The sequence below is a fragment of the Erithacus rubecula genome, assembly GCF_903797595.1.
Source record: "Erithacus rubecula genome assembly, chromosome: 1".
Taxonomy (NCBI): domain Eukaryota; kingdom Metazoa; phylum Chordata; class Aves; order Passeriformes; family Muscicapidae; genus Erithacus; species Erithacus rubecula.
The window spans coordinates 16,908,739-16,933,812 of NC_136658.1; the positions used below are offsets into that span (position 1 = coordinate 16,908,739).

A 25,074-nucleotide genomic window follows, 5' to 3' on the forward strand; every position below is an offset into this window, starting at 1 on the left:
GGTAATAGGCAGGAAAGAAAGGAAAAAAAAAAAAAAAAAAGAAAAAAAGAAAAGGAGAAAAAAAGCCTATTCAGTCCTGATCCTGCAAACATCTGACCAGATGCAGAATATGTCAGCTGGCTTCCCCAAATCAAAACATGCCACTTCTGTTAAGTACTGACACAAAGGCCAGGGTCACTGTGTGCTTTGAAAACTTGTAACACACCAATAGAAAAACTTGCTCAAGTCAACTACTCTCAAGAAAAAGGTATAGAACTTATTTCACTACCATCATGTAGTGTGTGATGTCTGCATCTGGATAGTTCAGATTCACAACACATTTGGTCAAAGGCCCAAGAGAATGAGTTAGTTATCCCTTTGCCCAGAAAGTCATACTTTCCCTGTCATGGGAAAAGCAAAGGAAGAAATAATTTTCAGACAATGGTAAACTTTAATTATGAGCCTCCAAGGTTATAATTATTACTATTCTACTGCTCATTGTCAATTATTTTGAGTAAACCTATTATTTTTTATCTTTTTCATATCAGAACTTTTCAATCCAGGTTATAATGTGAAGTAATATGTGTCAACCTGAAGCTTAACATCTAACACCAAGGACAGATAAATTGACATTGGCACTGTTCATTTTAAGTGTCTTGAGTGGTTTACAAGGTTTAATATAGAGAAGATTGTGAAAATACTAGGTTTGAACACCCAAGGGACCTCAGGGAAGAACCAAGAACTGTGACCTTTTGGATGTCTGACTTTGCAGACACAATTGTTTCAGCGGTTTTCTTTCTCTTTCACGCCTTTGGGTTTTGGTTGTTTGGGGTTTTGGGGTTTTTTTGTCTGCTTCTGTCTGAAATTTTAATAAAGACAAGCTTCCCAAACACTACTGCTTGGAGTTCATAGCAGAGACTCCCTAGAGCTCCTCTGATATCTCACAGCAATAGTTTGATGTGGAACTTGAAAACTTGTTTCTACAATGTCCTACAGTCAACTGCAGTTATTCAAGACTCTTTTATACATATGATGACCATCAGTAACCTTATATTGTATTGCTTGGTGTCAGTGCCTTTTTCAGAGCTGACAGGAAGTATTGTTCAACAGTTCAGGGCAAGTCAGTTTTACTTCTCTATTTTAATGCTTTATTATGAGTTTTGCCTATGCATCTAAGCTCAGTGCCTGTCTTGCTGCCTAACTCCCCCACTGATTTTTGTTGCCTCCTTCCACAGTTGACATATTTTTTAAAAAGTCCTTAATTTATCTCCTTAACTAGAAAATACATCTGAAAGCATCATAGTTAACCTAGAAAAGCTGAAGAAAAGAGAGAATTGAAGTTATGGATTAACTGTTGAAATCAATTGCTTTCTTGACCTGTTTTCCAAGGTGTCTCCACCTCCTTTTAATCAACAAAATGTTTTTTTTCTGAGCAGTTCCTGCACTGAAAACCCCTCAGCCACCTGGGAAGTGCAGCCAGCTACTACAAGAGCCAATTTGCAGTACAAATTGCAGCTGTACAAAGTGCAGCTCCTGAGGCTGGCCTCTCCACTCCATAGCCAACATGCCAACCAGGAACCTTGTCCTAAATGTTCTCTTACTCAGCCCAAACACTTGAAAGTCATGGTTGCAGATATGCTCTGACTGCTCCCAGAGATGACATCCCTGATGGACTAAGCTTGAAATGCCTCTCAAAGCAAGAATGAAACTCCTAGCAAGTTCGGGGAATATAAATACACAAACATGGAGCATTTAGTACAAATCTCACAGGTATCACTTCAGAAATTTTAGAGTTTTTCTGTCAGAGGAAATTAAAATGCCGATGAGGATATGAGACAACATGGAATAGAAGCCATAGCAACTCTCAGTGCATTTATTCCTCACTGATAAATTGGATAGTCATCATGTAATTGGCATTTTGGTGCATTTTATTGAAAAGGGGGTTCAGTGGTGTGCTGAACAGCTATGCCTATGCTTTTCTGTACCTGAGCTTCACTGAAACCCACTGAGCTTGAGCACAATTTTAAATGCTTTACTACCCAGGACAGGAATGTTTAGCACTCCTTTCTTTTATAGATTCAAAATTAAACTTGTCTGCTATTTATGGATCATCTCCCTCAGCTTGGCAATGACTGACAAGAAAGTGATAAAATGAGGAAATGTAACTTGACATTTATTCAGTGTAAATACTTTGCAAAGCTACAGCTTCCTTTCTTTAGGTAAATAATTTGAAATATTAAGCAGTGATAGTGGGTGACTGGAAACAGAATCCCTCAAAGTCCAGTAGACTGAAAGATACCACAAGTAATGATTTATTTTCTTTTCAATAGCCTCCATCTATTTTCAGAGAGTTCTGTTTGTGCTGGCCTAATAGCAGCTTACTAAAAAGCAATGAAATATATACAACATCTGTGCAAGCAATACAACTTCCACACAGGTTAAAATACTGGTACTGCTGTATAACAATACATTAACCAAAAATACAAATATGCACATTAAACTAAGCCAAGTTTTTTTGCAGATTGGCCTCTGATCTATGGATGTTTGTCAGGTTTATATTTTAATCATACACGCTCACACTTAAGACCTGAAGAACAAGAAATTTTAAATTTCTAGCACAGTGGGTTACAATGCAGCAGGAGCTGCCTTTCACAAAGTATGGTTCCCTATAGAAATATTTGGATTTATGAGGCAATACTTGTGTCTTAATAGTTTCTAATATAGCTCAGGATTTCCCCCAAAATGCTGCATATTGATGAAGATCAGACCATACTCAAAGAACCTTGATTTCTGTTCCATTTTGAATTTTTGTAAAAGGCTGTATCTGTTTTGCTGAACTCCTGTAGGTGGTAGTATTGGTATAATACCTTATGAAAAATTATTAAGGCCTCTTGGGACACTGCCCAACCCACCAGATTTCAGTGTAAGGCATGTTGGCTCACTGCCAGGTTGTACTTCCTCAAAGGATGGTACTCCTTGTTCTTATGATCTATAAACAAATAATTAAATCACTTTAATATCCATATTTTCTCAAGAAATAGTGACACCTGTGGTGTCAGATCAGGTACAAAGGGGAATAGAAGCAGAGCCTATAAACAGGAGGGTCCCCATACATTCTGTTATTCTTGAAGTTTAGCTTACATTTCTTAAAATAGTGAACAAATCATGTTGTTTCTTTTTCTACCTTAATCCTCTACCTTTGGCTGAACAAACAAAAATTCACAAGAAGTAGTGTCATCTAGATTTGCTACAGCTTTTTCATATAATTTTTTTAAAATCCCAAAACTTTTAACTTAAAAAAAAAAAAAAAAAAAAAAAAAAAAAAAAAGTTGTTTGAAGAACAGAAAGACAAAAGTTCAGGCTTTACTCAAAAGCAGATACAGTGTGTTTTGATGAAAAAGATAATTTACAAATTGATAGTTTTGTTCTTGCTCATACAACTCCAGATACTGGATGTTGAATCAAACACACAGGAGATGCCTTCCTGTAGAATGCAAAGGTTCTCTTTCTTACTCTTCCATAAAACTCATTGGTAATAATTGTAGGTATGTCAAATAGAACTAAGTTTCTAGTCTGGGTCATGGAAACAATAAAAGAGGTTCTCCCAAAGGGTGGTAACAACTGGTGATTCAAACAAATGCCATCCAGATGGAAAAGGGCTTTAAAATTCCTTACCCCTTACCAAGAGAGGGCTAACAAGAAAACATCTCTGATAATAAATCAGCCTCAAAAAGCCCTCTAGAAACTTTAACAGGGCTGGCCAGGGACACTTGCATGTGACCAGACAAAACCCTGGCTGAGGAAGTGTTTGGAAGGAGGCAGTTCCAGCAGGCTGGGCATCAGCATCTCCAGGTGAGAGGAGGCTGTGCTGGGGGATCTCAGCCCAGCCCAGCCCAGCACCTCTCTTGCTCTTGTCATGCCCACTGGCTCTCCAGGGCAGCAGCACTAAAACAAATTCCATTTCAGACCTGCTCTGGATTTGTCTGTCTCCAGTGAGCCCAGCAAGGGCTGCAGACTCCTCTTCCTTTATGTGAATGATACCTGCTGCTTGCTTTTCTTACCAGTGCAAGTAAGAGTGGCTGCTGCATCTTGACAATGACTTGTTTCTGCTAAATTTTGTTTGAATTTAGCAGGGAGGTAGATTTCAGTTGCCCCTGCTCCCCTCCTTTATCTCTCCCAGCCCTCCCCATCCTTTTGGGCAAATTCAACTGAACTGTTAAATGTCAGACACAGTAAAGATAAGGCAGTTCCACTGAGTGGCAGAATTAATCAAATGTCTTAGTTTCACAAGATTAGGCTGGCAAGTCTCTGTTAAAAAGCTCATGAAATAAATTGAGAGCCTTTATTTCCCTCTACCAATGAAATCAGCTGTTTGACAACATACTATTCCTGCCAGAATAATCCAAGATTAAAGAACTGCCCTCAGCTACATCTCCTTGAGATCTGAAGAATCACAGTACAAAAATGAAGACAAAGATGAATAACTATAGGAAGCTATAAATCATTATTTTATAAATCATTATTTTAGGAAATATTAAGCAACTGCTAGACTTCCAAAACTCTGCATCACACAGAAAAGGACTGCAGAATCCAGCCCTTGCAGCTTATCTATGGTTTTGTAAAATCTAGTCCTTGCATGATACTTGACAGAGTAAAGCACAGACTACAAATCTGGAAGCAAGGTGAACTTAAATGTTAGAATTAGGCACATATCTCTGGTTGCCCATTTCTCCAAATAAAGTTTAGTATTAAGGTTTTTTTGCAACTTTTGCATACATTATCAGAATCAAAGCTAGCACTCCCCCTGCTTTGAACTGCCACATTCCTCCTTTTAATATGAGGTTATGGCATACAAAACCTTACCCTTTTTAATCAATAGTTCAGCCCTGATTGGTGGTAATTCAAAATGATCTTTTTCTGACAGAGGGTTTCACAGTGAGTGTAAAATAGCTTGGTCTAGTGCTTAGAGACCTGGCACAGACATCACAAATGGTGCTTGTTAGCTGAGCCATCTGAGCCATGGGGTCCTAGCTGCATTACTGGCAGAACTTCCCCACCAGTAGCAGAAAAGAGCAGTAAGAGAAATGTTATTCTGTGCTTACCCTGAGGGTTATTGATATAGAAAGCTCTAACTTCAAATCTACAAAATGGAGTCTCCTGAGGTGAATTGTTATTAAGTAAATACTACCAAGCTTCTGCTGGCAAAGTGAGACTTGGATGGCCATTTCTTGAGATACTTGTAATGAATTCCTTTCACTCTAGATTGATGTACTGCCTAGGAAAGATTATAAAACACATGGCTGTCACTATTAGTAGAGAACTCTTGTGCTTCCAAGACTTTCTGGGAAGCTTTAGACTATCCATTACAAAAAAAACCCTAAAAACCATTCAGCAACCATTCATAACCTGAGTCTTCTAAAGAAATAAATTGAATGATAGTTCAAATACAAGCCAAACAAATCACTTCAAGTCTGAATTAAAGAATACTATGCTTCTATCACCAAGCCTGTTAGGCATTTACCATTATCCTTCTGTCTCATTGAGTTTTTCCCTGTCTTAAAAGCATAAGACTCTGTGAAACATGAGCAATGGCAGAATAGCAGGAAAATAACATACACAGATATAGTCATGCATTCCCAGCTGTAATTTGTTCTAGCCTCCTTCATTCCCCTCTTGCTATTTTTCCAGGAACTTGAAGATGAGTGGTTACTACACATGGAAACACTGAGCTTCTCTTATTTGCAGGAATGCTCACAGACTGTGTGCAAAAAGAAGTTGAGCCTGAGGAAGGCAATATGCTAACAATCTCAAAAAACATACATCCAGGTAAAGAAGAGTCAGCCTAGTGTCAGGCATGCTACTAGTAGTGTTTGTTAGGTTAAACTACAGAGTGGATGACTACAAGATTTATTGAACAAGCAATCCATCCTTATTGATTTGCAGGTACAATGAACAAATTGCTTTTACAAATTGAGTTCATACCTATTACTAGGATCACTTACTCAGAATTAAACTGGGGAGGGGATGCAAGTTAAAAACAACAAAACACAGCATAAGCAGAGCCACCTAGGTAGAAAATGTTTCCAGCAGGCAATTTTCATAACTGATTGCTCAGTTGCTAAACAAGTGTTGCACACTTCATGTATATTCATTCAGCCACCAATGCATTGCATGGCAAATATAATCAAGCCTAGGAAAGAGAATGCAAGAGTTGAATGAATTAAGGGAGCTAGTAAAAGAAAGCAAATAACTTTTTTCTCTGGTCTGCTGGTTTGAAACCAATCCATATGAGTAGACATGAAGCTGTAAACTTCCAGCATCTGACTGTGAGCCAGTCCATTGGAAATCAGCTGGTAGATTTCTTCCTGTCCTGCTAAATGCCAAAACCTGTTAATGCCTGTACATAACTGACTCCCGAGCTCCTAGAAACCATGGGTGCAACAATTAGAATCAGAATAGCAAAATGTAAGCATTCACAACTACTGTCTATTTTCCTCAAGGATGTAATCTGCTCCTTTCTGCAGAGTTTACTTGCCCGGTCTAACCATAATTTTCTTGTTACTACAGAATTGCTGTCATGTTTGAATGCTAATGTCTGGCCAGTTTCCGATTAAGGATCCAAAATAATATTAATCTCTCTTTAAGGCTAAAAAGCTGAACTAGAGAAAGATGTTATGCTCTTCCACTTGTAAGAATGAAAAAATGTTATAATGTCTAACACTAAAAATTCTCAGACCTTTTCCAACAAAAATAATGTTTAAATTTAGCAGTAAAAGGTGAAAGTTTTTCTCTCATGCAAGTAAAGTGTTAACTGGTTGCAATCTTCATAAACTTTGTGAACATATTTGTGGGGCTTGGATCCAGTTTTGAAACAGCTATAAATCACTATAATTTGGCACCGATCTTTCATAAAGACAGGGGATATATAAAACTTTTTTCTGTTATAATAATACACAATTATTGTGTTTGAATTGTAACTACAATTTAAAAATTACAGTTTTAATATTAAAGACACTGCCCAAGTTGGGTCTGAGCTTGACTTCAGTGCTGTGAGCGAGGGAAGCTCTACATGAGCATCAGTGTGACCCAGTTTTGATGACCTTTGAGCAGAGCACACTAACTGCTACCAGTTCTCATCATTCCAGCCTTGACTAATCCTTTGTCAGAGGAAGTAAACCACAGCTCCACTATAACTCAGTATTTCATGACACTTTGGAACAAATTGCCAAAATCTGCTTTTAATGAGAAAAGATGGGGATCTAGAATTAGCAACAGCCACTCAGAAAACCAAGTTTCCCAGCTTCCTGATACAATAAAACAACAGGAATGATAAATTGCTCTTACGTTTTGCCTAGTCCTTACTGCAAATGCCTTCTTGGCATGTTGAGAGGAAAAACAGAAAAAACCTCACTCTTCCAGTACCAGCTGAACTGAATTCATTGAGCTCAACACAAAGTTATTTTTCCTTGCTCTGTCTTCTGGCAGTATCCTCCTTTCTGTGAAGGAAAAGACCCAAACAAATCAGTGGCATATCTACAGAATATACACTTGTGGACTTGCCAAAAAGATGACATAGAAAGTCTTGATAATTGGGAAAGCAACTCAGCCCCAAAGCATTTGCATTAAGTTCCACAAAATGTTGTTTGGTAGCAAGACTCACCTGGGTGAAGAGCAGTAGTTCATGTAGCACAGGCACAGGTATAGCATGGTGGTTTTGAATTTGGTGGTTTTATTTTAAGTTTTTTCATGGGAGTTATTAGTCTATTTCGAGATTCACCCTGTTCCTTCAGATGCCTAAGCCCCAGTGAGATTCAGAGCTGCCAGAAAGGTAACAGCTCAAAGTCATTCTGACCCCTGAATCCTGCTGTTGCTGAGTACAGGTCCCATCAAAAACAGCTTCCTGTCCTCCCACCTTTTTTTCCTGGAGAAGGAATGCAGGCACATGCTGCAAACCAAAGGGTTGATTGCAAAATGATTTAGTCTACAACAGCAATATTTGACCAGCTCATGGAGACCAAGTCAGCACAGACCCTTTTTGTGGAGCACTCAGAATCAATTTTTAAAGTGTTGCACAATTGATGGTAGCTGAAGCTAAGAACTTATGATTAAAAACTGTATTGCAAGTGCTCTCATACACCAGTAGTCTCTAAACTAATTTTGCCACATCACTAGCACTTTCATATTGGCCTTATTTACAGAGTTGTCATTTCCAAGGTAACAGCTGAATTCAGCAGCTTGTAGACCTCCTTCCCACGAACATCTCATGGTGTAGGTGTGAAGGACTCAGAGGTTGGAGTCAGGAAGGAGCTGCCGTCTGTCTTTAATTCTCCCACAGTGTGACAGCTCTCTGGAGAATTCAATCTTTACACACAAATACAGACAGCAGCCTCTCAGTGCTCCCTTACTTGTTTCTGCTCAGAGAGGGCTGTAGAAAAGCATATGTAGTAACAAGATAAAAATACATTAAAGTGATTGCTCCATCACCCAACAACACAGGAAATATTCCATCTAATTGTATAGATTCAAGTGCTTTGAAATGAGCCACCAGGGGCTGTAAGCCTAAAGAGAGTCTGTGTGCCAGCCATTTGAGTTTGTGTTTGGTTTTATTTTTCCACTCCTTTTATATTCTTTATTATACTTATGTTTAGCTCCTTGAGTCTGTGCTGTGCAGGAAGTGTTTGAAGCAGGGTGAGGCCTCAGCAACTGAGTAAGACTGAAAGCCTGTGTGTGGAAGGGGAAGATGAGCTGCAAAAGGCACCAAATTTGTGCCTGGAGTGGAACATTCTAATCAGAAGATGGCAGGCTGGGTGGGGAACACTGGAAAGCCTGACTGTCACACTGCCATCTCAGCAAGTGGGGAGACATTTTTCTATTAACTGAGGTGCAGGAGATCCTGAAAATAGTCTCTGCATCTGAAATATATGGAACAATGCTGACATACCCTGAGTTTAATACTGTACTAAAAATTATTTTAGCACATCTTCCAAAAAATGCAGGAGGATCGGCAGGCCACTGCCAGTCCAGCTCTGCTGGAAGAGCTGAGGAACTTCCTGAGTATTTTTGTCTAAAACAAACAAGAGGCTTTCCAGGAAGTTCTGAGTAATCACCCGACCTTGTGCATAACTTAACAGCTACAGAGAGGAAAAAACTACCCTGAGATGGAGAGACAAAGGTTTAAGTAAACAAGAAAATGCACCAGCCTGCTGGAGGAAATTAAGAAAGAAGAGACTGAAATGTGCCGCAGGAATTTTAGCAGAGAGCAGCCAATCCAGTGAGACTCGTGAGAGAGCTGCAAAGAATGAAATGTCATAAAGATGGGGATTTCCTCTGAAGCCTTCCTTCCCCTCCAGAGCTTGAAGTTCTCTCTTTCTTTGTGCAGGCCTCTTACTGCTTTCCCCAGCTTCTATCTTTAGAGATGATGGGGCATCAATTTTCCCTACGTGACACATAACAAAGAAAAATGAAGAGCCCCTGCAACCTGCATGCTTTATTTGGGGATCCCATCCCCATCCACAGAAATCAAATCAGCTACTGATAGCAACACTACTCTGTGGGCAGCTTTTCTACTCAAGACAAGTTAATAATGCTATGGTTTTTCCAGTTAGGCAATCCTGCTTTTAGGCTTTGATTCTCCTGCACTAGGATCTTCAAACAGACTAAAAATAAAGAGCAAGTCAAGAGAAAAAAGGAGATGAGAAGTTGCAGAGAAAATGAGATTTTTTATGCCTATGAACAGATGCTGTGGAAATCTTAACACTGAATATCTCTCCAATTTAATTATAAGTACATTGTCAATTTTTGTTTGTTTTATCTGTGTGCATGCATATAAATGCATTCCAACAAGTGTCTATTCATGTGCTACAGTTCTCTCCTCAGCACTTAATACTGCCTGTCTTTGCAAATATGTCTACACACCAGATAAAAGAGAATTAGCTGCCTGGAAATTTAAGGAGGGCCACAGACGCACAGACAGACACACACACAAATACCCCATTACTGGTCTGTTGTTGCTCTATCATTACATAAATCACAATAACAACTTGTAGGTTAGGAATAGTTTTAGGGCCATAGATAGCAGAGCATCCAGTCATTTCTGGAGCCATCTCTACCACTGTCCTTAAACCAGCAATATTTCATTGTAGATATCATGGCTGAAGCCTTAACTTATGCAATATATATACCACAGCTCATTGGGTTGCCCTGCAAAATATTTGTCATGCTTTAAGCTGAATTTGTCTTGTGTGCAAAAGCTCTGAGCACACACCCTGTCTCTGGGATAACCTTTCATATCAGCACAGCAGTGTTTCAGTGGTTCCTCATCCAACACAATCCATCGAAGGATAAGAACAAAAGATGAAAGAAAACGTGGATTACAAAAAGGAATATAAATAGTATTGCTCTGGTCTTCTTAGAGGTAAGTATTTGTGTTGATGCAGATGTATAAAAATATATTATTTATTTTAAAGTGGTAAAGGCCATCACTGGTTTTTTTTTCCAGTCTATACAATTATTGAGATAAACTGATTCTGAAGTATACACTGTCACTGGTTGTAGACTGCCAATTAACACAGTTTTTGAGTGGATTTGGGGCCTGTTTTCTTTCAGACTTTTAAAAATAAGATTGAAAACAGGTGGGTGGATGACTTCCCCATCCCCCTCCTTTTCTGCAGAAAAAAAATAAACAATTAAGATGGATTATTTCTTTACAGCAAACACCAAAACACTTGAGACAATAAAAGTTTTATTTCAGACTCCTCACCAGGACCAATCTTATAATCTGCAAAACATTCAGTCTTGATGTGCTGAGAAGGATGAAAGGACAACTGTGTGTCAGCATCAATCTTCTTTGTAAAAACACAAACCTAATTCTGTGCCCTTTGATTTGGATGGTGATAAACTGTAGAATGACTCAAGACACTTTTTTCCCCACAGAAGATTAAAAAAAAAAAAAAAAAAAAGGCTGCAGAAAATAGTTTCAACTTGTAAGAAAATTAACACCTCAGCAGACACAAGCATTTGCTAAGGTAGCATTGGCCTTGCTGTTCCTTCCCTTTCCACTGAACTGTTTCCAGTTGTATTTGGGTTTCTGCTCACACAAACATCCTCCTTTCGCACAAGTCAGATTTTAGTCAAAAGCATTATCCTGGGGAAAATAAACTTCAGGGTAGGCTTGATTTTTGATCTTATGAATACTGGTATAAGAGAATAATCAAATGCAGTAATGTATCTCCACTGCAAAAGAAGAGAAGGATGTCCAGTCAGACTCTATCCCCTAAGTCCTCTGGCTTATGCCACTAATTTGAAAAGTAACAGCTAGCCAGGTACTCAAGACTATGCCTAAATTAACAAGCAAAAGAACAAGATTTTAAAAATATTTTTTTACAGAATCAAACAAATACATTAAGTTTTTTATTAAGACATTATTAATAATTATTAATAATGTAAAATAATTAATATTAATAATTAATAATTTCTGTACAATACATTCACCATTGATAGGTCAGGCTGGAGAAATTCCAATGAAACAGACTGAAAAACAATGCTAAGATAATGACTTTCCTCCTTTTCAACTCTGTGGCTGGAATACCTACACATGTGACAGCACAGTAGGAGCAGATTATGATCCAACAGCAAATACCTTCCATGAAGCACACAGGAAACAGGAGCTCACTGCATTGACCCAGCATTAGGGGGACTTAAAGCTACACTTGGTGTCAGGGCAGAACAAGGAACTACTGCTCACAATGTGACCCTGTGACCCCCCCAGATTCCAGGGCATTCCTACAGGACAATGAGTGTGAGCCAGGGGTTCTGTCCTGGTCCAAGCACCACTAACACACACCTTCCCTCAGCAAAATCTGCTGCATGATTGTTCTTGAGAATGGAGACTGGAGCAGTCACTGAAGAACAAGGGCATCAAAGCTATTGATAGTGCAAAAACCCCCTTGAATTTTATCTGGAAATTTCATCATTCAAGGGTCAGGAACCATTCCTGTACACTAATCATACACTGCAGTACCTGTGTGAAGTACAAGGCATGACTGTGTCCATTGTACAGGATGAAACCAGACCCACAGAAAATAAAGACAACATGCTCAAAAATGGCTATTAATTTTAGAAATCATGAGGATTAGGAGTATACTAACTGCAAGTCTCTCCATAAGTAAAGTACAAGCTGCTTTGATACCTTTTGTTCCAATAGCAGTTTTAAAAGTTCACAGCACTTCCAAGGAAAAAGAGAGAGAATTTTCAGATGTTGAGACCTTCAAAACAAATGGACAGTCTTTGAAGTGTTAACCTTATGACTGCACTAAGAACGTGTGCTGAGCCACTGACAGAGTGGAAAATGAAATCTCTGGATACTCACTTCTAAGGAAACTAAACAGTTGTGCTTTCCCCCTTTGGTAGGCATATGGATTTTATCTGCCATCTAAGCTGATCAACCCTATAACCCAGCAGCCACCCTCCAGCCACCAGGCAAACTTTAAGGCCTCATTAGAATCTGAGTGGATAGTTGTGTCACTCTGACTTAGTGGGGTAGTAAAGAATGCAGGTAACAGACACTACATTGTTTTTCTTCTCAAATGATAATTTCTCTCAAATATACTTTTTAAAAGTCCATACATAGTCAAGTACATGTCTGCAACATAGGCCATGCCCAAAGTCTGCCTTGGCTTTTCACTCCTATTGCTTTAGACATCCATTTCTGTCCCTCTGAACAGGCTATGAATGGGGAAGGAATGCACAGGCTGGTAGATAATCCTCCATAACCCAAGGAAAAATCTGCTCTTAAGTGAAATGCTGCTACAGACTGCAACAGGCAAAGCTGACTTTAATTCCTAAAAATGAGCTTGCAGGTCTTCCATTTAAGGTACACTTTTACCAGAGCATGAACAGCAAACACAACCTATAGCAATAATGAATATGTTCACAGTCCATTAGGAAGGAATGGTCGAAGTTTAATTTTTTTCAGCTTATGATCAGATTCTTTTCAACTATGCTCACTGTTAGGGCCAAATTTATTAGGACAGTGTGAGAAATTTGTATAATGAATAATTGCCCCATAGATTATACCTGCACTTCAATGAGTTCAACCCTGATGAAAATGAACCTTGAAAACTTTGCTGTATCTTCTGAAAAAATGGTCTGAGACAAAGCTGTTTGAATTAAAATAGGATACCTGGTAACCCAAGTACAAGCAATGGCTTTGCCTTGGCAAATCTGAGCACACACTGGAAAAGCAAGAGCATGCAAACTAATACTACCTAAGGGATCACTCCATGCTGGCCATTTGCACAGGGTCAGCTCCTGAAAAGTGTTTTCCATTTAAAATTTACCCTGAAAATCAGAATAGAACACAGCTGCACACAGAGACTTTAAATGAAAAACAGTTAGTAAAGGGCCTACCTCTTTACCTTAATTATTTGAAAAGCAAAAAACACTGCTTTTGTCCATCATCTTTTGCCTCTTCTTGACTTCCATTGAGCCTTGGGCCTCAATGCTTCAAAGGCACAGAGTGGTTTTTCCAGGGGCAGTAAATGCCACTCTATTAGGGTGAAACTTTTGGCTAGTGTTAAGGGAGGTTTGGCTAAAGGGAAATCCCAGGTGCAGAACTATTTTCATCACCCATGGTTCTGCTGGAGGTGAATGTTTACTGAAGTGTCTGCTGGCATAAGCAGCAGATGGAAAATTCATTCAGGGGTGGGAGGAAAGACAACAGTGAAATTAGGTAGAAGTTGTAGCACACAGCCCTGTCTCCACCATAATGTCCCTGGGTGTAATGGAAAGCACATGGTATGGGGAAGGATTTGCTGTTGGGAATGCAAGCAGCAGAGCTGAGAGAGCCCTGTCTGCTCCCCCTATCCTCATAGATCCTCTGTGTCAGTCACACACAGCTCACCTGCCATGCCAGGTCCCATGATTTGTGTTCAACAGCCTTTTGTCACTAATTGTCACCAAGCTGTCAGTCCTGAAAGAGAGAAACATTTCCTACCAGCAGCTCATTACTGTCTTCCCTGTGAGTTTCCCTGGGTAACCCCTCCTCCAAAACAGATGAAGTTAAATTCAGTTTAGCAGCTGACAGAAATCCCAGCCTGCAGTAGTAAGGCTGCAATGGCACCAAGTAACTGAATAGCAGGATAACATGGTATGATCATATCCTCACATTTCTTGATTTTTTTTTGTGCTGAAAAACTAAAATCTCACCCTACACTTTAAATATCAAACATTGCTCCCACTGCCCTTTACGTCCTTCTTATTTCCATGATGCTGGGGAAAATCTCACTAAAATATCAGAATTTGCTAATGAATTTAAATCTCTTGGCATTTTCTATCTTCTCTGTGTAAACATCAACAACCATACAAGGCTGCAGAAAATGAAGATACTCCTACATCCTACTAATCATTTAGATCACAAGCTCTTTCAAAGATAGCACAGCTTTTGTACAAAGTGCAGCACCCAGCTCAACAGGGTTCAGATCCAGACACAGACCTCTGAAAGTCTAAATGAGACTTGATGTAGAATTAAACAAAATCTGTAAAGAGGAAAAGGAGCAGGCAACATTTCATCTTCATAATAAGCAATATCCCAACATGAAAGTGCTGCAGTATAACCAAATACATCCTGTTCCATTAAATAAGCACTTAAAAACCAGCAACTTTCAAAGATTTTTCAGACAAATGGGCTTCCATAATTCTGAGGTTCATTTTGTAGATTTCTCTTCCGTGATCCTGGCTGTTTTGCTGCTGGCTTACAATACACCATCTGCTTCTCCAGTTTTAAATGGAATTTCAAAAGCAAAACAAACCAAGAGATAGTAGAGTTTGGAGTGCTTATTTTCCCTTCCTATAGCACTGTCCACCTTTAGGACATGCTTCATCTCATTAAAAGCATAAGACCAGCTCTTTAACCAAAACATGATTAGAGAAGGCAGTTGAAGGGTGAGAAAGATTTAAACATTCTTAGTCCCATCCTTTTGAATCTCACACCAGGCAGAAGAAGAAGCTGAGATACATCTTATATATATTATCTGCTCTCAGTACTGTGAATAAACTCATTGTAGGTCATTATACACAAAACTGCACATCTCAATTTTGCTCTTTTAAGTATGGAGTTGCAAAGAAGTGTTCAACCACTTCTAAAAGTAAGGAATTTAAAAGTTCTATGAATTTGGGATGAAATTTCTTACTTAGCATCAGATCAGGGTGACCATTTTACTAAGCATGCTTTGACTCCCTTTCCCTGAACTAGATGTGCAGTGTAAATCTGACACACCATCCCAAAACATCAGAAGCACTTGGAGTTATCATCTACATTTAAATAATGGATCATATCCAGAATCTCCAACAGCAGTTTTAGAGGTGTGTAGCAATCTTCATTTCCCATTACTGGAAAGAGAGATGCAATGACGTTAAGCCCCTCAGTGAAGGTCACCCAGCACATTATCTGCATCCCCTCCTACACCTCCTTTTGATCAATCTGGAGCACACATAAACAAGTCTAGGTCATGGTGCTTGGCCCACTTGAAAATTTGCCTACCACAACACACACTTCAACTGAGGCATTTGGGATCTGAGCCCTTGGTGAGAAGCAAACTCTCCAAACAGGAAGCCCCAGGAAGAGGGAGTGAAGCAACCTAGGCTCTAATCCAAACTTCTCAGCCTGTTGCACACTGATTCATTTAACATCCTGCCACTGCCAGCACTCTTCAGAACTCACCATTGCCTTCCATGTGTGCCTTTCCTGTGTCACACACAGCCATTGCAACACCTTTAAACTGCAGCACGGAGTGAAAGCTACTAATAACTCGGCACAAACAAATGTCATTATTTCAGATAGGTAGAAAACACAATAACCTATACCCACATGGGTGGCATAAGCCCATTTCCCTGACACAGCTCCCACCTAGAACCCTTAGCAATAGATAAGTTAGTATTTTTTCACAGCTGTGTTCTTTTCACTTTGTGTTTCTCTGATAACAATATTATAAATTCCCAGCCAGGTAAACTATAATAGAGTGGTGACTTGTTGAAATAGTTTATTTTTGCACTGTTAGCTGGCTACAGTAATATCACCTTTCATTGCTTCTTTGGTGATGCTTAGATTGGTATCTAAGGCATCACCAATCCTTTTCCTATTTGGTTTTGTACCCAGAATGGGCCATACTTGATTGTGATCTAGTCAAGTATGGCTGGAATTTGTAACATCAGTTGTTCAAAGGGACAAAGTGAAAGTAGAAGAGTTCACAAATCAGTAACTTAGATCAAGGAATACACAAATGACAGTCCAACTAGCTTTTATTTTTTTTCCTCTGACTTAAAGAATCTATAACAAGGGTTAGATGCTCTGCAAAGGATACAATTATTTTCAGCATCTGAGGATCTGACTCAGGAGAATAAACTTAATAAAGCAGGTTTACAGCCAATACATCACAAGTGCCATTAGTTCACAGAAACACAGTCATGCAATGACCTTGCTATTATCTGCACACTGAGAACTATTACTATGAAGGTCTGACAATAACATAATAGGAATAATGTATCCATCTGCTGGGTTTTGTCAATACTAAAATTATTTTCTGGCTATTTTCTTGTCCTCCTTACATACAAAAACCTTTGAAATATGAACATTTTGGCTTTTGAATTCTGTGTGTGTGTTTTCTGAAACTGAAAAACTAAATTCTCAGGGCATTATGCCTCTAGATCCTTGTAAAGCCAGTATTTCTTTTACAGACTGAGTGTCAGAGTGATGCTGAGAAAATACAAATGTGAACATTAAACACTTCTTCCTGTCATAACTGCCCAATTGAATGAGTTTTGCTACAGATGAGGGAGATGAAACCTTCCAAAATACAGCTCAGAAGAGGCTACTTCAAGATATTTTCTGAAGGCCTTTAGTGCACTTAGAACCATACACAAGCCACTTTCCTCACTGTGTTCTCTTTTCTGAGGAAAGCCATCAATAAGTCCTTGCATTTATTAGGAATCCCCTAGCACTTTACAGTATTTGTTTGTTGACCCCTCAGGATGTTCCAGGGAGAGATTATCATTATTTATGATCTGGTTATGGTCTTTCCAAATCTGGCAAATGAATTAGAAATGAGAGAGGACAGCTGGCTGACTGCTACCAATGAGGACCTTTTTGCTTTGGTCAAAAGGTACAAAAAAATGAACCAGTGAAAGAAGGAAGAGGAAGAGTGTTTCTGATAAATTCAACTACTGAACCTGCAATTAGGGAAGCTCAGCTTCACTGTCTCATTTGCCTCAAATCTGTCCTCATTTCTATGCACAAATGCCTTTCTCATGCAAACTTAGATACAAGTTCTCTGTTTCTCCCAACCCACCCAAACTCTTCTCACAGCATTATGGTCTCTGATTAATAATTAAATTAGGCTTATTTGGTCACTGAGGCTTTTCTGATTCAACAGGACCTTCTTCATACCTGCTGTGCTGCCCCATATCTGTACTTGCCTTCTGCAAATCCATAATTCCCAAGATATTTCCTACTACTTAAACACACACAAGCCATTTTTAAAGAATGTTTCATTTTGTTTTGATAAAGATTTTTTGTTTGTTTGTTTTGATTTTGATTCTTTTAAAAGCCTAAAGCTGAGATAAAGGAGGGGCACTGCAGGACAGCCCATGCCAGCAACACTTGGTGCTCTGGGATCACAGGTTATCCCACAGGTGGGATTTGAGTTGTTGGATCTTGAGCCTTGTTCTGCCTGTGGTCCTTCCTGGCTTCCATCAGGCAGAGCTCCACTGTGGGTGTTCGGCCTCCTTGGTTTTGTCACCTGTACCCCTTGTTTGAAGTTAACATGCACCCCCAGGATAAGACCCCTAAGCTTGAGGAAAATTGCCAGCACTCCTGGAAGGCAAGTTTTACTGCCTGACATTTCAGGAGATGGCTTTGAAGGGCAAACCTCTGCAAATTACTGTAAGAGAATCCTCAATTCTTCTGTGTCCCTGTAATTCATAGCTCAGCAGAGGAAGCCTGAGAGACATACTGCCTTGTGAGGGGTCTCCTTTTCCCTTACTGATGACCCTGACTTTGCAGTGTGTCTGCAGCAAGCTTGTGTGTGGAAATTGTACAGACATGGCATAAATCACCTCAGGTTTTCTAGCAATAATGTGACCCCAAGGCAATGCACTCAGTAAATTAAAAATAAATTACGTGATAGCCTGATGCGACTTCAGCAGAACTCATGTCAGACCCAGCCTGAGGGAGGAATGTGCCTTCCAGCTTTTCCATAACAACTCTCCTCCAACAATGAGTTAATTATCTACAGATACTGTGTGTTTAGAAGACATAAAACAAGATCAGCTGATTTCAAAAAACTTTAAAACAGACTTGAAGATGCACCTCTAAGGCTTCACTTACACCAGTGCAAAGTACATAACTCTAGGTGACACCACTGTTCAGAGGTGACACAAGGGATGGTACTGAAAAATCTCTCAGGAGTTTGGGAATGGCCATATCATGTAAAATCTCTCAGGAGTTTGGGAATGGCCATATTACTTATGTTAGAGCTCACAAATGAAGAGTGACCCTCCAAAACACTTCCAGTCATGCTCTCAAATGTGAGTGCTCAGCTCATTTCCATATCTGGTTTCTCAAGCCAAGTGAGAGCTTCCTAAAAAGTAGGGGACAGCTGTAGAACAGATGTGATGACTGAGTTCTGGAACTGAGATTTGCATGCAAAGTCTGCCCATAGCACTATTCCTGTTCTCATGCTTGCATCTGGGCAGAAAAAGATCCACAAATCTGCATCATACACCTACTCATCTTTAGTATGCACATATAAACATACAGCTGTGTTTTGATTTCACAGAAAACCCAGAAAACAAATGATTGTAAATTCATATGTTTACTTTCTTTCTTTTTTTTCCCCCAAGATTGCTGACAGAGCCCCAGAAGAATATGTCTGCACCTTCTAATGACTTTTGGCTGGTGTGGTATTTTATACAAAGCTGAAAATAAATAAGGTTCAGCTTCCTCTGAATATAGATAGATGTCAGCTCCAATTCTTGTTTATTTACAAAACCTCTCTTAAAAATTATTATGGAAACATTTTCAAATGTGCTGCTTCTCTCTTTTTCTAAGCTTTTAGAGAGGTAGCTAAGTTTATGGGGATTAGAGTAAAAATACATGCTTTATTTTCTAAAAGTGTCTAGCTGGTGCACACCAGAAAGTGTATTTTCATTTTCCTGATGACAGGTATAACATATCTTCATATGTAAGGCAAAGTAAACACTATTACTTTAAAAATGTAGCTCACTTTTACTGAAAAGCTGAATACTGAAAAAGCTCTATTAATTCTTCTCATTATCTCTATACTCAAGTTGCCACCATAAGTGTCAATTAGGAACTTATACTGTCTCCTTTTTTTTTTTTTAGTTGAAATGTCAATCTTTTTAAAAATTTATTTAACCTCATAGTGGAAAGGGGTCATACTCTTGGAACATACTCTTCTAGCTGAACTAGAACTCTCCTTTTAGCCCAAGCTCCATGTCATCTGAAATTCCTTTTCAGAAAATGGAGACCAAAAATGTATGTACAAAATTTGATATGGTCTCTTCACTACAGAGAAAATTGGCAAAAAAACCCATCTTTTCCCTGTCAGAATTTGCTTTGTATCTCTACAATACAGTCAGAATACAATATTATTGAACTGAAAATTCATTCAGTTCACATAGAAATTTTCCCCTTTCTTTTTTTTCAAGCTGATCATCAGAGAAGTCTCTGACTTGCTTGCATTTTATATTTGCACCCTTCATCACAGCACCTAATTTCATTTTGTCCTGTGTTCTTTGTATCCTGGCTCTTCAACCTTTCTAGTCCTTCCACAGCCCTTTCTTTGCAGGCCAAAATCTCACACTAAACCCACTGACACAAACCAAATATTCCCATTTTCTCCTGTGTCCTGGGGCCACGTTGTCAAGGCACTGGTGAAATTCAAGAAGCCCCTTCTGGTAAGCAGTAGGTGTTTAACCCCTTAAAGAAACATGATGATACAGAAGAGAAAAAGATGAGAAGCAGTATTGTGGAATGAGATGCATTAGAAAACCATGTTTGCAGTCAGCAAGAGCATGCACACACCAGGGTAAGTCACTGGGTTTGGCCACTGCCTCATGATGAGAAAATTATTGCAAATGGTTACAAGCTATAATTAGCAATCAAGTCTATGAATCAATTCAATCCAAGTGCTTCTGAGTGGAGGAATCCTTCAAACCCACATCTATAAATCCTTGAAGTAAAACCTACAAATAAAACCAAATAGCTAACAGCTCTATGGTGTCCCCAATAAGCATGAACACATACTATTTTTTTTCCCCCACAGATGGTGTAGTTCTTAGTCTTTGCTAGGAGCAAAAAGCAATTTTCTACCAGCTGGCCAAATCAGGAGAAAAATCAAGATGGATAAATTTGACTTTCTACACCAGTAGGCTCAAATCAATTCTTACCTTCCCCATCAACAGTTTTCATAAGTGTTTGAAGCAGGTGAGGGAATGGAGGCCATGAAAACCAACAAGAGGGAGGAAATGGTTTCATAACTTGCAAACTTTAATGAGAATTTAAACTGCTAAGCAAGTTCTCCTCATTTTCAGGTTGATAAATTTAACTTACAGTTAGTAAATTTAGGGAAGAAAAAAAAAAAGGCTATCCTTGTTGAAGGGAAGAAAGTGGGGTTGTGCTGCATTACATATTTGGAAGTTTCTTAGACCAAGCAGGCTTTAAACTCATCAGAACAAACCCAGCCCTGGTCTTCCTCTCAAGAATGGGCTAGCAAAACACCAACACTCCACAGTGACTTCAGCTTTCTCCTGAATGCAACAATGCCTGACACCAGATTTTAGCAGAAAGCAGTTCTGCTGTGAACATTTTTAAGTGAATCTGATTTTGATCAATACTCTTTTTTTGCTTCAAAATCCCTTGCTCACAAGCTATTACCCTTTCTTTTCAGCCTGGCTGCATGCCCCAGCATCTACCTGTCTCTCATCCCTTCTCTCCACACCCCCTGAAAAAAGAAAATAATTCTTTCCTCTGTATTACTTTGTCAATATCTTGGTATTGGAATTAGAACCTGCTACTTTAAGTGCTGGGCAAACAAATATTTCCCCAGAGTTGCTCACAGTACAGCCAGTCCACAGAAAGTTGATACAGCTTGAAAGTTCCACCAGCAGCTGGACTTCAGGCTGTAACCAGGACAGACTTACTGCTTTGTCAGGCCCCTCTCCAGCTCAGGATACAAGCATCCCATTTGAAAACTCTCTCCCTGAAAACTCAGAAACATGGATTGCAGTGAGGCAGAAACATGGATTGCATAGCAGAGCAGTGGAAGAAAACAGTGAAATATCTGGAAAGGTGGAAAGTTCTCAGCCACACCAAAGTCCCTCTGAAAACTGGGCAAGCTAAGACATAAGGAGCTGGTTAGTTCACCTGCTCTTCCTGCAATTTAGTGAACTTAAAGGGCAGGGCTAACTTAGATCACTAGAACAAATGTCCTGATGGGTCTGATGCCTTTGGGAAGCTGCTGTGCAGAGTGTTGTTCCACCTGAAGAGACAGGTAGGAAAGGTTAAAAGTGAGCCAACTGGCCTTGACCCCTCCCTCAGCCACTTACCAACAGGAATTTTCCATTTCTAAGAGAACCAGCTCTCTGCCTCAAGCCTTTCTGTCCAAGAAGACAAAAGTGGCAGACTGCATCTGCAAGAGAAAGAAAAGAGAAAGAGAGGAAGAGGGGGGGCAAGGGAGGAGAAAATGGAGTCTGGGACAGCAACAAATATTATTCTTCTGTAGTTCTGAGGTGTGTGCATCCTGCCACAGCTGAGCCAGTCACACACATCCACAGCTGCCTTGATGCTGATGAATTAGTGTCTGCTGGCACTGGTTAGACCTGTGCCTCCCTTGTGCCCAGTTAAGATCACCGTGATATTAATTTATGCAAAGATGAACCCAGCTTTCCTGTACTTATAGCTCTGTACTAACACCTGTTGAGTCTTTATGAACAGGGCTGTGCAGGGCAGAGATTATCTTAACAGTGTCCAGCACAGTAAAGCCCTTATCCCTGGCCATTTTCACCACTAAATATCAGAAAAATAGATTATACTTTCTTTCCTGCACAGACTTATTACCTACTGCCTGAGGCAAAGAGAGGCTGGTCTCTCTGTTCAGCTGTAAAAAGAGACCTCAGCAATTTTTATTTTAACACCCTGCAGCCTGAAGAAATCTCTTGCAGGCAACCTTGATCCCATTGAACTCAGAGAACTATCAGAGGACTCTCTTCTTCTACTAAGAACAGTGAAGTCAGCTGTAAATTGCAATATTAAGGAGACAGCAGATCTATTCTTTCCCTTCTTCTCAAGCAAACTTCTGCTTGTTTTCAGAGCAATAAACCTCTGGAAATGGTTATTTTCTACCTGGACTGATCTGAGAGCAGGTGTTTTCTTCAAGAAAAATAAAAAAATAATCCACAGCACAATACACAAACTGCAAGACCAACAGCTCTTTCCACTCCCTGAGATTTCTCTCAAGGATACTCCAGTTAATTAAGATTAAAATCAGCTTGACTGCTCATAATGCAACAAGTCAAACAGAACACACCCTCCAACTTCAGCTGTGTACAGATATATTGTTCATTACACCAGACACTTTCAGACAAGACACAAAATGTGTCTTCCAGCACACAAAATGTATGGGTGCTCCTTACCACAACCCTCCACAAGAAGCCTTGCAGAAAGAGGAGGAATTCCCTGTATGCAGATATAATCAGTCATCTTGTGTAAGACTGTTTCAATATTGCCAAAACCCAAACACTCAGGTTAGGGCCCTGGAGGTCAAAATCATGACTCTCACATTCTTACTTTTCTTTTAGCTTTTGAATGCTGGAGAATTGGAGAAACTTTTGTCTCTGGCTCACCTGTGGACTGGAATATCACTTTCTCAAAAGTAGCACAGATTATCAGATTATAACAGCTTTGAGACCTGAGGCTTCATTCAAACTAGCACAAAACTCCCAAGGCCTGACAATATTGCTGCTTCACATGCCTAATGGTGCTTAACAATACCTGTGTTGGCATCCAGCAGAGTCATTGGTGACTTCCACAAGGACACATCCATGAAATGTGCAAAGTCTTACAAGACAAACTTAATTTTTGAGTGTGTTTTTATTTGGTTATAAGTTATTTCAGAAGCAGAAGAGATAAATGAACAGAAAACTGTGGATGCCTCAAGTTTTGCTGCTGTAAGAACTGAAGTCAGTGCATCACATAGATTGTCTACATCTCTACTTCCAATAGTAATGTAAGGATTAAAGGAGGAGAAAATTTAGAGACTTTCTGTAGCTGTTTTTCCTCAGTTTTATCTCACAGTTCTTCATATCACTTCTACAAATTCTTTGTAGTGACTTGGAAATACCATTGCAAATACAAGTGTACTGCAGTTCTAATTCCTATAAAAACTTCCCAAATTTCCACATCCTAAAAGTTAAGAGTTACGTCCATTACCTGGGTCTCTACCCATAATTCTGTCCATCTTTAAATTCTTCATGGCAAGAATTCCCTGTTACCTGGGTAATTTACAGGAGAATAAACACTAGGGAAGCAGCTATTTATTCTCTTGGCAGACACAGGTGAGTTTAAGGGTTTCACCAGAGACAGTGTGATACACTCCAAGGTGAAATCAAGACTTCTGGGTTCAATTCTCTGCTCTGGTATTGACTGGCTAAGATGGGACATGGAATTACTCATCTGTGTGCTCCTGCTTTCCCCCATCTCTAAGATTACTCCATTAATTCATATTATTTTTTGTACAGTGCTGTCAAAGTTGTAGAGGTAATATAAAAAAAATACTTTAGAAACCACAGGAAAAAAATCAGGTTATCATTTTAGTGAAAGACACAGTAAAAGCTCCTTTGAATCCCAAGAAAAAAGACTTTCTTATTTTTTGCTTAAATTTACTTCTGCTGTCTTCATGCCAATAAAGGTAAGTATTCAGTGTGTGCCTCAACTTTTTGGCAGATCCAGGCCTTTATTTGTAAAGATTGGCCAGTAAAAAGTATAGATAAATGTATGTATAAAATTAGGTGATATTTTTTTCTGTGTTAGAAAGCTAACTTAATGTGGAAAGCATTTTATTTTCTCCTTAAATAGTTTTTTCACTCATTTCCCAAAATTACAGTATCTTTCTGCTGAATTTCCTGTTTGTTATGCAAGTGCATACAGTGCTTAAGAAGGTCCCAGCTGAGTCTGGGTAGCCAAGGAAGGGAAGAAAATGAAGGAAAGCAATAACTTGCAATAACTTGCCTTCAGTAACGATTAACTCTCCCCACTGGTTCTCTCCCTTGTCACGATCAAAGAGAAAATTACTGCTTCATTCAAGATATTAAAAAATAGGACCTGCAATTATTTGACTGAATTCAATATGGATATAAGACTACTTTGCTTTGCCCAGAAAAGCATTTTTCATTTTATTTTCTTTAAGCAGGAAAAACCTTAAAAGAACACATCATGATTAATCACATGCACTGTCTAGAAACCCTCAGAGCAGTTTTGCTGTGTGTTCACTAAGTAAGTCTTGGGATGCAGTCCAGTTGCTTTGTGGCTCTCTGAATTACTTAGCAATTGCTCCTCAGACTCTGCCTTCCTGCTGCACTGTGGAGGAGATGAAGCAGCATTTTCAGCATGCCCTGTCCTCACAGGGAGCACTCTGCACATCCCTGCTCACTCAGACAGCCAGCACACAGGGAACAGCTGCCAAAGATGTACATTACTGGCAACTCTGAGACAGGCTTTTGGCCCCTCCCAGCCCCACATCACGGCTGATGTGGGTCCAAACCCATGGAAGGCACTGAACTAAGCTTAAATAATAGCAGGATCTTTTGGAAGACTAGGGAAAAAACCAAACCAAACCAAACCAAACCAAACCAAACCAAACCAAACCAAACCAAACCAAACCAAACCAAACAACAAACCCAAAACAAGCCTAAAGCCCTCACCAAATCCAAACCCAACACATATAGACAAAAAAAAAGGCTCTTGATTTTAGTTACTGCCTCAGTCCCAAAATTCCTGGTGATAGAGGCATTTACCTACAAGAG

General features: G+C 39.4%; 1 long non-coding RNA gene across 1 annotated transcript; it reads right to left on the minus strand.

Annotated features, from left to right (window-relative positions):
- Positions 1-10,703: 10,703 nt before the first annotated feature.
- LOC306808072 lies at positions 10,704-13,589 on the minus strand. The gene is made up of 2 exons (XR_013775896.1): positions 13,387-13,589; positions 10,704-11,211 (listed from the first exon to the last, which is right to left on the minus strand). It is a non-coding gene; the product is annotated as an uncharacterized lncRNA (long non-coding RNA).
- Positions 13,590-25,074: the final 11,485 nt, after the last annotated feature.